Source organism: Branchiostoma lanceolatum, chromosome 1 (assembly GCF_035083965.1).
Source record: "Branchiostoma lanceolatum isolate klBraLanc5 chromosome 1, klBraLanc5.hap2, whole genome shotgun sequence".
NCBI lineage: Eukaryota > Metazoa > Chordata > Leptocardii > Amphioxiformes > Branchiostomatidae > Branchiostoma > Branchiostoma lanceolatum.
The window spans coordinates 39,667,090-39,681,953 of record NC_089722.1 but is presented as its reverse complement, the minus strand read 5'-3'; the positions used below and the strand labels follow the sequence as shown (position 1 = coordinate 39,681,953).

The 14,864-nt window shown below is 52.2% G+C and overlaps 4 non-coding genes across 4 annotated transcripts; all 4 read left to right on the top strand.

Annotated features, from left to right (window-relative positions):
- Positions 1 to 8,946: 8,946 nt before the first annotated feature.
- Positions 8,947 to 9,138, top strand: LOC136426335 (U2 spliceosomal RNA). The gene has a single exon (XR_010754272.1). It is a non-coding gene; the product is annotated as a U2 spliceosomal RNA (small nuclear RNA).
- A 1,061-nt stretch (positions 9,139 to 10,199) lies between these two features.
- Positions 10,200 to 10,390, top strand: LOC136426274 (U2 spliceosomal RNA). The gene has a single exon (XR_010754213.1). It is a non-coding gene; the product is annotated as a U2 spliceosomal RNA (small nuclear RNA).
- A 1,061-nt stretch (positions 10,391 to 11,451) lies between these two features.
- Positions 11,452 to 11,642, top strand: LOC136426273 (U2 spliceosomal RNA). The gene has a single exon (XR_010754212.1). It is a non-coding gene; the product is annotated as a U2 spliceosomal RNA (small nuclear RNA).
- A 1,061-nt stretch (positions 11,643 to 12,703) lies between these two features.
- LOC136426271 (U2 spliceosomal RNA) lies at positions 12,704 to 12,894 on the top strand. Its single transcript, XR_010754210.1, has one exon. It is a non-coding gene; the product is annotated as a U2 spliceosomal RNA (small nuclear RNA).
- Positions 12,895 to 14,864: the final 1,970 nt, after the last annotated feature.

The window sequence follows — 14,864 nt, the reverse complement described above, 5'->3', positions numbered from 1 at the left end:
GAAAATTCCAGGACGTCTGTCTGTGGTTCGATTCTGACGAAAGCAGTGCGATGTGGACGTAATTCGATGTTAAACGTAGGAATCGGGAATCTAAGCGCCCGCGCGCCTCGTATCAACGTATGAGAGATACGTACACACGCACAGCTAGCCGCCTCGCCCACCGCTGCTGCTTTCTCGCTCGCTCCTTTTAATTCCTTCCGTAAATTTAGTGGGCTGGCTGCATGCGACCTTCCTCTCCCCTTTGCGGACCTTCAGGCCGAATCGACAAGGTCCGGCGGACTTGAAAAATCCACCACAGGCATCGAAGTTAAGGGGAAAAGCAGACGCCGCCCGCCCTGTGAAGATGAATGATGTAAGGGAACCGCGGGCGCGCGCCTCCTGGCGAACAACAATGGCAACGCTGTTCGCGAACAACAACATTGCCTTGTTGTCTTGTCTACCCGCCCTTGGCTCGGCTTTGAACCCTAAGGAGCCCGTTTTCTGCGTTGGTGTGACGTAGTCGCTTCTTTGCACCAATTAGGCAGAGCCAGGAAGAGCCAGGACGAGCCAGGAGCGCGTGATGTGTGTTTTTGGGTGTAGTCCGTGGTTCGTCCACATAAAGTAGAGCGCTTCCGTTTGTCAACCAAATTGAAGAGATTATGAAGGAGAGAAGGCGCGCCAGGTGTGCGGGCACTAATTGCTTTATGTTCAAGCTTGAAGCTGTTTGCGATGCATAGCTCGCCACGTGAACTTGGCTCGTTCCCGGGGGAGGGGGGCTAGCGGTCAAGCTCAACCGGTTTATCGCTTCTCGGCCTTTTGGCTAAGATCAAGTGTAGTAGAGAAGTGTAGTATCGCATGCGTAGCGTCCCCACGCTTCTGCATCGTGCTCCGGGTCGAAGGGGCTTTCTCTGCCATTTTCGGGTGGTAGGAGCGAGAACCGAGGCCCATGGTTTAGGTAGTTGGTTTGCTGGGCTTCCCAGGTCTGTTATGGTAGTTTTCCTTGGCTTCTGCGTTGATATTTGGCGAAGTTAGAGCGGTTTTGCTGGCACCGGACCCCTCTCTCGGGCTACGTTCGGTGTCACGAAGCCCTCCACTCCGCTTGACGGGGGTAGAGGCTGGCGGTCGAACTTTGACGGGCGATTTCTCCGTTCTGCTTGGACGGAGAACATTCCCCTTCCAGCTGGAGGTAGGGAAGGTTCGTCCCGTCAAATTCACCCGTTTAATGTTCAGATAGTTTGTGATTTTGTTGTGTTTTGGGAGGATTTTGTTTTCCACACCCCCACCGTAAGCGGCGGTCGGTAGTGGTACGGTCCTCTCGGCCACGTTGTTGTTGTGGTTTCTCCAACACGGCTGTCGCCTGTATCTCCAATACGGCTATAGCCAACCGGGAGAAACTTGGGGAGTTTGTTGGGAAAATTTTTCCCTGCAGTTTGATTGTTTTTGGGCCTTCTACGGTGCCCAGATACCTTGGTACCTATCCTCCCCCCCAAACACGCGGGGAGTTGGTATCGCCCGTCTGTATTGTTTTCGGGCAAGGCGAGCGGGCCACCCTCGGTGACCCAGATACCTAGGTGTCGGGTTATTTTGGGCTTCCAGGCGGAGGCTGTGAAAGGGGTTCCCGGGAAACCGGATCTCCTTTCTAACTGTCTTAAAGGGTTCTAAACCCGTCTTTTTGGATTCATTTAGACAAGAACGCGTGGAGCATCATGCCCCCTGCCCACTCCAAGCTTAGCACCTTTGCCAGGCAAAGGAGTGTAGCAATCACGTTCTTCAAACCTTCAGAGAATGAGTTTGCAGACGTGATCACGTTACTGCAGCATCACGGTGTTGATCCCAAAAATCATGTGGAGGGGATCCAGCGTAAGCAAAAGGGAACGTTCGAGGTCACCTTTAAATCAAGGGCTGACCTCCAGAAAGCGTGTCCATCTCTGGTGGCGGACCCGAAGGTCGATGTGGAAACGTTCGGAGCTGGCATTGTCATTGTGTCGGCTTTCGGGATTCCCCTCGAGCTCGACGACGGGTTTATCAGGTCCCGATTGGAGGCTTACGGGGTAGTGGAGGCAGGCAAGTTCCTCACTTGTGCTAGCCGGGGCTACCCCGAGATCAAATCGGGCACTAGACAGTATAAAATGACACTGAGGAGTCACATCCCGAACACTGTTAGGATTGGACAGGACATCGTCTCCTTCAAGTATTCGGGGCAACCGAGAATGTGCCACAAGTGTGGCAGCGAGGACCACTTTGTGGCCGATTGCAAGGCAATCAAGTGCTCCAAGTGCTTGGAGTTGGGGCACCTGGCAAACGATTGCACAAATGCTGTCAAGTGCTCGCACTGTAACCAAGCAGGGCATGTGCTAAAGAACTGCAAGCTAACATTCGCCAACATGGTTGCAATGTCCACAAAGTGGACACCAGCGGCTTCGGGGTCGAAGCCCCAGGCTACTCCTCTGGCTAACAAAGCCCCTCCCCCTCCTCCCACCGCTGACACCTCCAAGGGTGCCCAGAACCCCCCTCCTCTGGCCGCTGACGCCTCCAAGGAGAACGTCGGTGGAGATGGGGAGGATGGTGAGGATGTCAGTGGAGACGAGGACGTCGGGGGAGATGGGGAAGATAATCAGGTGGTGCAGATGGGGGAAGACACAGGGGATAGTGAGGGGGAAGATGGAAAGATGGAGGTAGATAGTGCCCCCTCCTCCCGGCCCAATGGGGAGGACGTGGGTGCCAAGGAGGTCGGTTCCGCGACCTCCGACGATGGTGCCCCCTCCTCCCGGCCCAATGGGGAGGACGTGGGTGCCAAGGAGGTCGGTTCCGCGACCTCCGACGTGATCAAACCCCTGGGGGTGGCGGGTCCCACCGACACCCCCCCTCACATCGAGGATAAAGATAGGAAAGAGGAGGAAGAACCTCCCTCTGAGAAGGTGACTCCTGACCAGAAGCCTGCAACACCACCGGCCGACAGTCAGGAGTTGAAGGGGTTTTGGGACTCCGCAGGAAGCGGGGGAAACAAGTTGCTGTCCCAAGTGGCGACCCCGGCAAATAGTCTCAACCTATATATGAATATGTCAGGGGAGGATATATCCCCTTTCCCCCTGAAGATTGCCGAGGAGTCGAAGGAGGATCGAGTTCCCCCGGTCAAGAAGATCGACCGGGATCGGTCTCCCCTCGCACATGAAGGAGATAGACTGGCGGGGATTTCCCTGAGCAGCGACTCAGACTCTGAGTCTGACCCTCCGGGAAACTCCAAGAAGTCTAGAAAGAAGGAGATGGCGTCGGGATTCGGCTCCCAAATTGAGCTGTTCCCGTCGCAGCAGTCCCCTCAAAGTCAAAGACCGACGAAAGTTCCTTCTAAGGGGGGGAAGAGGAAGGTTAAGGGCAAATCTAAACCTTAGCTCTCAAGGTTTTGGTTTCGCTAGTGATCTTACCCATTTGAACTCGGCGCGATTATGGACCTAAGAATTTTGACGCTAAACGTTAATGGAATGAAAGATAGTATGAGGCGCTCACAGGTGTTTGACTTCTGTCGCGCTAGGGACGTAGACGTGGCATGCCTGCAGGAATGCCACGTCTCCTCCCTGGCCGACAGGTCTGCTTGGAGTCGCCAGTGGGGAAGCAAGGCAGTATGGTCGTTGGGTACCAACTCAGCCAGAGGCGTCGGGGTACTTTTGTCGCAAAGGTGGTCCGTCGTCTCGTCAAAAGGGGATATGGATGGCAGAGTGGTGTCGGTGCTCATTTCTGATGGGCTGGAGAAATTTAATATTGTTAATGTGTATGCCCCAAATGTGGCTAGGGACAGGGCCGTCCTTTTCTCTACCCTGCATGAGTATATGTACCCAAATGCCACCCTTGTTCTGGCTGGGGATTTCAACTGCGTTTTGGATCCCTCCTTAGACAGATACACTGTGTCTTTGGTTAGTCCGGGCTCGCGCACACAGGATGTGATCGAGCTAAAGTCCTTGTGTGAGGACCTGGGTTTGGTAGATTCGTGGAGGGCAGAACACCCGGTGGCTACGGAATACACGTGGCGTTCCCCCTCCAACAGTTCCAGGTCAAGACTCGATAGAATCTATGTTTCCGAAGGCCATTCCACCACGGCCGAGATAGTGTCATGTCCGTTCTCGGACCATGATGCTAATCTCACTATTGTCGAGTCCACACATCCGGTCCAACAAGGTAAGGGTGTGTGGAAGTGCAATGTCAAAACTCTGTCGGATTCTCTCTTTGTCCGGGAGTTTACGGAGAAGTACAAGGAGTGGAGTGGCAAAAAGGGCGACCACCCGTCCCTCAGAGAGTGGTGGGATGAGGTTAAACTCCAAATAAAGAGTCTGGTTGTGCACCATTCCAAGCGACGTTCACGTGAGGCCAAACTTATTCAGGGCGGCCTCGAGAGAGAGGTGGACATACTAAGATCTCGCCTCAACTGTGGAGATCGGTCCCTAGCCACCCTTGCCGAGTATAATAGGGCGAAGGAGAAAGTCAACAAACTAGTGCAAGATCGGCTGGCGGGGCAGCGCCTCCGATCTAAGATCAAGCACTTCGAGGAAGGCGAAAAACCCACCCGCTTTTTCTTCAAGAGCGAGAGGGAGAAGGGTAGTCGAAAATTGATCCCTGAGATCAAAAATAAAGACGGCGAAACCGTTTCTACAACGGAGGAAGTCGCAGAAGTATTTGAGGAGTTTTACTCCAGTCTTTTTAAGAAGGACCAACTTCACCGTCCTGACGGGGATTTCTTTTTGGACAAGCTGGACAGGACCCTCCCGGAGGAACTGTCGGCTTGTCTGGAGAGACCTGTTTCGGAGGAAGAGTTACTTAAGGCCCTCAAGGGCATGGCGAATGGCAAGACCCCCGGCTCGGACGGCTTGCCAAAGGAGTTTTACCTCCAATTTTGGGAGCTAGTGGGCCGGGATCTACTGCAAGTGTTCCGAGAAGGGTTAAGCGAAGGGGAACTTGCACCGTCTCAGAGACAGGGCCTTGTCACCCTTTTGGACAAGGCGGGTGACCCTTTGGACCCTAAAAATAAACGCCCGATATCGCTACTCAATGTAGACTATAAGATTTTGTCTAAGACGATAGCGAACAGATTGAAGGCGGTCATTGGCCAGGTTGTCCAGGTGGACCAATCATGTGGCATTCCCGGGAGGTCCATCACGGACAGCCTGTGTTTGCTCAGGGACATTGCCGCGTATGTCAACGATAAAAACCTTCCCTGTGTGTTCCTGGCCCTGGACCAGGAGAAGGCCTTTGATAGAGTGGACCATGACTTCATGATCAACATCTTGGAAAGACTGGGCTTTGGTCCTGCTTTCCGAAAGTATGTAGCCACCCTTTATAGTGACGTGTCTAGTAAAGTCATAGTTAATGGTAACTTGACACAGTCCTTCGCGGTGGAGAGAGGAGTCAGGCAGGGCTGCCCCCTGTCTCCTCTTTTGTATGTCTTGTGTATTGAGCCCCTGGCAGCCGCCATCAGAGCTGACCCCCAGATAAAGGGAGTGCACCTCCCTGGGGGCTCGGGCAGGGACACCAAGATAGTGCAATATGCGGACGACAACACTGTCGTCCTGACAGACGATCTCTCCATTGATCGCACCTTCTCCTTAATATCTAAGTTTGAATCTGGCACAGGGTCCAAACTTAACATGGGGAAGACAGAGGCGTTGTGGCTTGGTGGCTGGAAGGGAAGGCCCGACCAGCCGTATCCGATCAAGTGCTGGAACTCGGTGTCACTGAAATTGCTTCAGACACCGATTGGCAACGTCCCGCTCGCTGAGGAGGCGTGGCTCCAACGGTTTGCCAAATTCAAGGCCAAGTTGGACCAGTGGAGCGGGAGGAAGCTCACCCTGTTGGGGAAGGCCTTAGTAGTAAATTCTTTAGCGGCCGCCACGCTGTGGTATACAGCGCCGGTCTATCCCCTTCCGGCTTCGGTTCGAAGTCGGTTGGAGAAGGCAATGTTCGGGTTCTTGTGGGATGGTAAGACGGAACTTGTCAAAAGGCAGACCCTGCTCTTGCCCAAAGAGCAGGGTGGAGTTGGCCTTGTCTCCATCCCCTTGAAGGCAAAGGCCTTAATGCTAAAGACTGTGAGGAAGGTCTTCACCGACCCACAGCACCCTTGTAGCTGCTTCTGTAAGTATTGGCTTGGGGTCGAGCTCAGGAGGATTGATCCGACGACGTGGTGCAACTCCTCGCCCCACTCGTTGGATCGTCCGCCCCATTATGAAGCCATTTCCCAGTACCTCTCCCTCTCTGACATCGAGGGCTCTGCAGAATGGAAGGCTTGTACTACAGCTTCTCTGTACAGGTATCTTTCAGAACAGGCAAGTTCCCCGCCAAGATGTGTTCAGTTAAACCCTCAGGTAGATTGGGACAGAGTGTGGAAGGCCATCCACAATCCCCTTGTCTTCAAGTGGGATAGAATGATTGCCTGGCACACGGCACACAATTCGCTGAAGACGAGGTTGAAGTTGAATTCTTGGCGGGGCTATCTCCCTAGCAGTACATGTCCCAGGAGGGGTTGCTCACAGCCGGAGTGCGTGGGTCATCTGTTCTGGGACTGTCCAGTGGCGGCGGAGGTTTGGTTGTGGGTGGAGGCCACTGCCCACAAGTACCTGTGCAGAAACTTTCAGGTGTCCAGAACCTTTGCGTTGTATGGCATTGTCCCCCAGGGCGTCCCAGCCCAAACTCGCAAGGTTTTGGAAGTGGTCAGTAGTATGACAAAGTCCAGTATCTGGCGCTCCCGCTGTGAGGCTGTCTTTGAAGACAGACAATCTTCTGGTGCGAATGTGTGCGAGGCGTTGGCGAAAGCTTTGCGAGATAGGCTGAATTTCGAGTTTACTCGTTTGGGGCCTGGGAATTTCTACGATACCTGGGCTGATGGTCACTCGTGGGCCGACATCGATGTTGCCCACGTGACCCTTAAGTTTTGAATGTTTTATTGTTTGTTTGGCTCTATTTGGAGCAATCTCGCATGTACTCAGGAGTAGTTGTAGGCCTAGCCACTCAGTCTTAGTTGGCTAGGTCAAAAATAGAAAACCCAAAAAAATTATAAAATACAAAACCCAAAAATATTACATAGTGTCTGGGGGTGGATCGAGAGTGGTGGGTGGGATGAAGTACAGCAATGCTGAGCCGATCTGTGAAGGTCAATTTGATCTAGAGTGTATCAGTGGATATGAGCGCCTTAAGGCTGCGTAAACAAGATGAGAACTAAGTGATACTTGAAGTCATTCAGTATAAATACTTCAAAAGAGTAAAGGGAGTGCACCTCCCTGGGGGCTCGGGCAGGGACACCAAGATAGTGCAATATGCGGACGACAACACTGTCGTCCTGACAGACGATCTCTCCATTGATCGCACCTTCTCCTTAATATCTAAGTTTGAATCTGGCACAGGGTCCAAACTTAACATGGGGAAGACAGAGGCGTTGTGGCTTGGTGGCTGGAAGGGAAGGCCCGACCAGCCGTATCCGATCAAGTGCTGGAACTCGGTGTCACTGAAACTGCTTCAGACACCGATTGGCAACGTCCCGCTCGCTGAGGAGGCGTGGCTCCAACGGTTTGCCAAATTCAAGGCCAAGTTGGACCAGTGGAGCGGGAGGAAGCTCACCCTGTTGGGGAAGGCCTTAGTAGTAAATTCTTTAGCGGCCGCCACGCTGTGGTATACAGCGCCGGTCTATCCCCTTCCGGCTTCGGTTCGAAGTCGGTTGGAGAAGGCAATGTTCGGGTTCTTGTGGGATGGTAAGACGGAACTTGTCAAAAGGCAGACCCTGCTCTTGCCCAAAGAGCAGGGTGGAGTTGGCCTTGTCTCCATCCCCTTGAAGGCAAAGGCCTTAATGTTAAAGACTGTGAGGAAGGTCTTCACCGACCCACAGCACCCTTGTAGCTGCTTCTGTAAGTATTGGCTTGGGGTCGAGCTCAGGAGGATTGATCCGACGACGTGGTGCAACTCCTCGCCTCACTCGTTGGATCGTCCGCCCCATTATGAAGCCATTTCCCAGTACCTCTCCCTCTCTGACATCGAGGGCTCTGCAGAATGGAAGGCTTGTACTACAGCTTCTCTGTACAGGTATCTTTCAGAACAGGCAAGTTCCCCGCCAAGATGTGTTCAGTTAAACCCTCAGGTAGATTGGGACAGAGTGTGGAAGGTCATCCACAATCCCCTTGTCTTCAAGTGGGATAGAATGATTGCCTGGCACACGGCTCACAATTCGCTGAAGACGAGGTTGAAGTTAAATTCTTGGCGGGGCTATCTCCCTAGCAGTACATGTCCCAGGAGGGGTTGCTCACAGCCGGAGTGCGTGGGTCATCTGTTCTGGGACTGTCCAGTGGCCGCGGAGGTTTGGTTGTGGGTGGAGGCCACTGCCCACAAGTACCTGTGCAGAAACTTTCAGGTGTCCAGAACCTTTGCGTTGTATGGCATTGTCCCCCAGGGCGTCCCAGCCCAAACTCGCAAGGTTTTGGAAGTGATCAGTAGTATGGCAAAGTCCAGTATCTGGCGCTCCCGCTGTGAGGCTGTCTTTGAAGACAGACAATCTTCTGGTGCGAATGTGTGCGAGGCGTTGGCGAAAGCTTTGCGAGATAGGCTGAATTTCGAGTTTGCTCGTTTGGGGCCTGGGAATTTCTACGATACCTGGGCTGATGGTCACTCGTGGGCTGACATCGATGTTGCCCACGTGACCCTTAAGTTTTGAATGTTTTATTGTTTGTTTGGCTCTATTTGGAGCAATCTCGCATGTACTCAAGAGTAGTTGTAGGCCTAGCCACTCTGTCTTAGTTGGCTAGGTCAAAAATAGAAAACCCAAAAAAATTATAAAATACAAAACCCAAAAATATTACATAGTGTCTGGGGATGGACCGAGAGTGGTGGGTGGGATGAAGTGCAGCAATGCTGAGCCGATCTGTGAAAGTCAATTTGATCTAGAGTGTATCAGTGGATATGAGCGCCTTAAGGCTGCGTAAACAAGATGAGAACTAAGTGATACTTGAAGTGATTCAGTATAAATACTTCAAAAGAGTATCTGTTCTTATCAGTTTAATCTCTGATACATTCCCCATCGGGGAATCTAGATTAAATTGATTTTTTGACTTTGGTCATGGACTAGGAGCTTGCTCCGTCCTGACCGCGGATCGGCTCAGTATTGCAGTACTTCTGAGATTCGGTCCATCCCCTTACAAATCCAAAATAAGTTGCACACATACACAAACCACCAAACTGGCCCAGCAATCCAGCAATGTGGATTTATCAGCAGTCTGTACTCGTTTGAAGTATGTGCATACGTGTTACGAGTATATATACTGAACCTTACTGCGTTTATAGCTCTCACATCCCCCAACTCTACTGTACATGTTTAATTTTCGCATTTTATCTTTCTTCTACTTTCAGACTGGAACTGGAGCAAGCAACAGCGCCACCAAGAGCCGGGAGAGGTCGGGAGAGCACGCAGAGGCAGTGGAAAATTCCAGGACGTCTGTCTGTGGTTCGATTCTGACGAAAGCAGTGCGATGTGGACGTAATTCGATGTTAAACGTAGGAATCGGGAATCTAAGCGCCCGCGCGCCTCGTATCAACGTATGAGAGATACGTACACACGCACAGCTAGCCGCCTCGCCCACCGCTGCTGCTTTCTCGCTCGCTCCTTTTAATTCCTTCCGTAAATTTAGTGGGCTGGCTGCATGCGACCTTCCTCTCCCCTTTGCGGACCTTCAGGCCGAATCGACAAGGTCCGGCGGACTTGAAAAATCCACCACAGGCATCGAAGTTAAGGGGAAAAGCAGACGCCGCCCGCCCTGTGAAGATGAATGATGTAAGGGAACCGCGGGCGCGCGCCTCCTGGCGAACAACAATGGCAACGCTGTTCGCGAACAACAACATTGCCTTGTTGTCTTGTCTACCCGCCCTTGGCTCGGCTTTGAACCCTAAGGAGCCCGTTTTCTGCGTTGGTGTGACGTAGTCGCTTCTTTGCACCAATTAGGCAGAGCCAGGAAGAGCCAGGACGAGCCAGGAGCGCGTGATGTGTGTTTTTGGGTGTAGTCCGTGGTTCGTCCACATAAAGTAGAGCGCTTCCGTTTGTCAACCAAATTGAAGAGATTATGAAGGAGAGAAGGCGCGCCAGGTGTGCGGGCACTAATTGCTTTATGTTCAAGCTTGAAGCTGTTTGCGATGCATAGCTCGCCACGTGAACTTGGCTCGTTCCCGGGGGAGGGGGGCTAGCGGTCAAGCTCAACCGGTTTATCGCTTCTCGGCCTTTTGGCTAAGATCAAGTGTAGTATCTGTTCTTATCAGTTTAATCTCTGATACATTCCCCATCGGGGAATCTAGATTAAATTGATTTTTTGACTTTGGTCATGGACTAGGAGCTTGCTCCGTCCTGACCGCGGATCGGCTCAGTATTGCAGTACTTCTGAGATTCGGTCCATCCCCTTACAAATCCAAAATAAGTTGCACACATACACAAACCACCAAACTGGCCCAGCAATCCAGCAATGTGGATTTATCAGCAGTCTGTACTCGTTTGAAGTATGTGCATACGTGTTACGAGTATATATACTGAACCTTACTGCGTTTATAGCTCTCACATCCCCCAACTCTACTGTACATGTTTAATTTTCGCATTTTATCTTTCTTCTACTTTCAGACTGGAACTGGAGCAAGCAACAGCGCCACCAAGAGCCGGGAGAGGTCGGGAGAGCACGCAGAGGCAGTGGAAAATTCCAGGACGTCTGTCTGTGGTTCGATTCTGACGAAAGCAGTGCGATGTGGACGTAATTCGATGTTAAACGTAGGAATCGGGAATCTAAGCGCCCGCGCGCCTCGTATCAACGTATGAGAGATACGTACACACGCACAGCTAGCCGCCTCGCCCACCGCTGCTGCTTTCTCGCTCGCTCCTTTTAATTCCTTCCGTAAATTTAGTGGGCTGGCTGCATGCGACCTTCCTCTCCCCTTTGCGGACCTTCAGGCCGAATCGACAAGGTCCGGCGGACTTGAAAAATCCACCACAGGCATCGAAGTTAAGGGGAAAAGCAGACGCCGCCCGCCCTGTGAAGATGAATGATGTAAGGGAACCGCGGGCGCGCGCCTCCTGGCGAACAACAATGGCAACGCTGTTCGCGAACAACAACATTGCCTTGTTGTCTTGTCTACCCGCCCTTGGCTCGGCTTTGAACCCTAAGGAGCCCGTTTTCTGCGTTGGTGTGACGTAGTCGCTTCTTTGCACCAATTAGGCAGAGCCAGGAAGAGCCAGGACGAGCCAGGAGCGCGTGATGTGTGTTTTTGGGTGTAGTCCGTGGTTCGTCCACATAAAGTAGAGCGCTTCCGTTTGTCAACCAAATTGAAGAGATTATGAAGGAGAGAAGGCGCGCCAGGTGTGCGGGCACTAATTGCTTTATGTTCAAGCTTGAAGCTGTTTGCGATGCATAGCTCGCCACGTGAACTTGGCTCGTTCCCGGGGGAGGGGGGCTAGCGGTCAAGCTCAACCGGTTTATCGCTTCTCGGCCTTTTGGCTAAGATCAAGTGTAGTATCTGTTCTTATCAGTTTAATCTCTGATACATTCCCCATCGGGGAATCTAGATTAAATTGATTTTTTGACTTTGGTCATGGACTAGGAGCTTGCTCCGTCCTGACCGCGGATCGGCTCAGTATTGCAGTACTTCTGAGATTCGGTCCATCCCCTTACAAATCCAAAATAAGTTGCACACATACACAAACCACCAAACTGGCCCAGCAATCCAGCAATGTGGATTTATCAGCAGTCTGTACTCGTTTGAAGTATGTGCATACGTGTTACGAGTATATATACTGAACCTTACTGCGTTTATAGCTCTCACATCCCCCAACTCTACTGTACATGTTTAATTTTCGCATTTTATCTTTCTTCTACTTTCAGACTGGAACTGGAGCAAGCAACAGCGCCACCAAGAGCCGGGAGAGGTCGGGAGAGCACGCAGAGGCAGTGGAAAATTCCAGGACGTCTGTCTGTGGTTCGATTCTGACGAAAGCAGTGCGATGTGGACGTAATTCGATGTTAAACGTAGGAATCGGGAATCTAAGCGCCCGCGCGCCTCGTATCAACGTATGAGAGATACGTACACACGCACAGCTAGCCGCCTCGCCCACCGCTGCTGCTTTCTCGCTCGCTCCTTTTAATTCCTTCCGTAAATTTAGTGGGCTGGCTGCATGCGACCTTCCTCTCCCCTTTGCGGACCTTCAGGCCGAATCGACAAGGTCCGGCGGACTTGAAAAATCCACCACAGGCATCGAAGTTAAGGGGAAAAGCAGACGCCGCCCGCCCTGTGAAGATGAATGATGTAAGGGAACCGCGGGCGCGCGCCTCCTGGCGAACAACAATGGCAACGCTGTTCGCGAACAACAACATTGCCTTGTTGTCTTGTCTACCCGCCCTTGGCTCGGCTTTGAACCCTAAGGAGCCCGTTTTCTGCGTTGGTGTGACGTAGTCGCTTCTTTGCACCAATTAGGCAGAGCCAGGAAGAGCCAGGACGAGCCAGGAGCGCGTGATGTGTGTTTTTGGGTGTAGTCCGTGGTTCGTCCACATAAAGTAGAGCGCTTCCGTTTGTCAACCAAATTGAAGAGATTATGAAGGAGAGAAGGCGCGCCAGGTGTGCGGGCACTAATTGCTTTATGTTCAAGCTTGAAGCTGTTTGCGATGCATAGCTCGCCACGTGAACTTGGCTCGTTCCCGGGGGAGGGGGGCTAGCGGTCAAGCTCAACCGGTTTATCGCTTCTCGGCCTTTTGGCTAAGATCAAGTGTAGTATCTGTTCTTATCAGTTTAATCTCTGATACATTCCCCATCGGGGAATCTAGATTAAATTGATTTTTTGACTTTGGTCATGGACTAGGAGCTTGCTCCGTCCTGACCGCGGATCGGCTCAGTATTGCAGTACTTCTGAGATTCGGTCCATCCCCTTACAAATCCAAAATAAGTTGCACACATACACAAACCACCAAACTGGCCCAGCAATCCAGCAATGTGGATTTATCAGCAGTCTGTACTCGTTTGAAGTATGTGCATACGTGTTACGAGTATATATACTGAACCTTACTGCGTTTATAGCTCTCACATCCCCCAACTCTACTGTACATGTTTAATTTTCGCATTTTATCTTTCTTCTACTTTCAGACTGGAACTGGAGCAAGCAACAGCGCCACCAAGAGCCGGGAGAGGTCGGGAGAGCACGCAGAGGCAGTGGAAAATTCCAGGACGTCTGTCTGTGGTTCGATTCTGACGAAAGCAGTGCGATGTGGACGTAATTCGATGTTAAACGTAGGAATCGGGAATCTAAGCGCCCGCGCGCCTCGTATCAACGTATGAGAGATACGTACACACGCACAGCTAGCCGCCTCGCCCACCGCTGCTGCTTTCTCGCTCGCTCCTTTTAATTCCTTCCGTAAATTTAGTGGGCTGGCTGCATGCGACCTTCCTCTCCCCTTTGCGGACCTTCAGGCCGAATCGACAAGGTCCGGCGGACTTGAAAAATCCACCACAGGCATCGAAGTTAAGGGGAAAAGCAGACGCCGCCCGCCCTGTGAAGATGAATGATGTAAGGGAACCGCGGGCGCGCGCCTCCTGGCGAACAACAATGGCAACGCTGTTCGCGAACAACAACATTGCCTTGTTGTCTTGTCTACCCGCCCTTGGCTCGGCTTTGAACCCTAAGGAGCCCGTTTTCTGCGTTGGTGTGACGTAGTCGCTTCTTTGCACCAATTAGGCAGAGCCAGGAAGAGCCAGGACGAGCCAGGAGCGCGTGATGTGTGTTTTTGGGTGTAGTCCGTGGTTCGTCCACATAAAGTAGAGCGCTTCCGTTTGTCAACCAAATTGAAGAGATTATGAAGGAGAGAAGGCGCGCCAGGTGTGCGGGCACTAATTGCTTTATGTTCAAGCTTGAAGCTGTTTGCGATGCATAGCTCGCCACGTGAACTTGGCTCGTTCCCGGGGGAGGGGGGCTAGCGGTCAAGCTCAACCGGTTTATCGCTTCTCGGCCTTTTGGCTAAGATCAAGTGTAGTAGAGAAGTGTAGTATCGCATGCGTAGCGTCCCCACGCTTCTGCATCGTGCTCCGGGTCGAAGGGGCTTTCTCTGCCATTTTCGGGTGGTAGGAGCGAGAACCGAGGCCCATGGTTTAGGTAGTTGGTTTGCTGGGCTTCCCAGGTCTGTTATGGTAGTTTTCCTTGGCTTCTGCGTTGATATTTGGCGAAGTTAGAGCGGTTTTGCTGGCACCGGACCCCTCTCTCGGGCTACGTTCGGTGTCACGAAGCCCTCCACTCCGCTTGACGGGGGTAGAGGCTGGCGGTCGAACTTTGACGGGCGATTTCTCCGTTCTGCTTGGACGGAGAACATTCCCCTTCCAGCTGGAGGTAGGGAAGGTTCGTCCCGTCAAATTCACCCGTTTAATGTTCAGATAGTTTGTGATTTTGTTGTGTTTTGGGAGGATTTTGTTTTCCACACCCCCACCGTAAGCGGCGGTCGGTAGTGGTACGGTCCTCTCGGCCACGTTGTTGTTGTGGTTTCTCCAACACGGCTGTCGCCTGTATCTCCAATACGGCTATAGCCAACCGGGAGAAACTTGGGGAGTTTGTTGGGAAAATTTTTCCCTGCAGTTTGATTGTTTTTGGGCCTTCTACGGTGCCCAGATACCTTGGTACCTATCCTCCCCCCCAAACACGCGGGGAGTTGGTATCGCCCGTCTGTATTGTTTTCGGGCAAGGCGAGCGGGCCACCCTCGGTGACCCAGATACCTAGGTGTCGGGTTATTTTGGGCTTCCAGGCGGAGGCTGTGAAAGGGGTTCCCGGGAAACCGGATCTCCTTTCTAACTGTCTTAAAGGGTTCTAAACCCGTCTTTTTGGATTCATTTAGACAAGAACGCGTGGAGCATCATG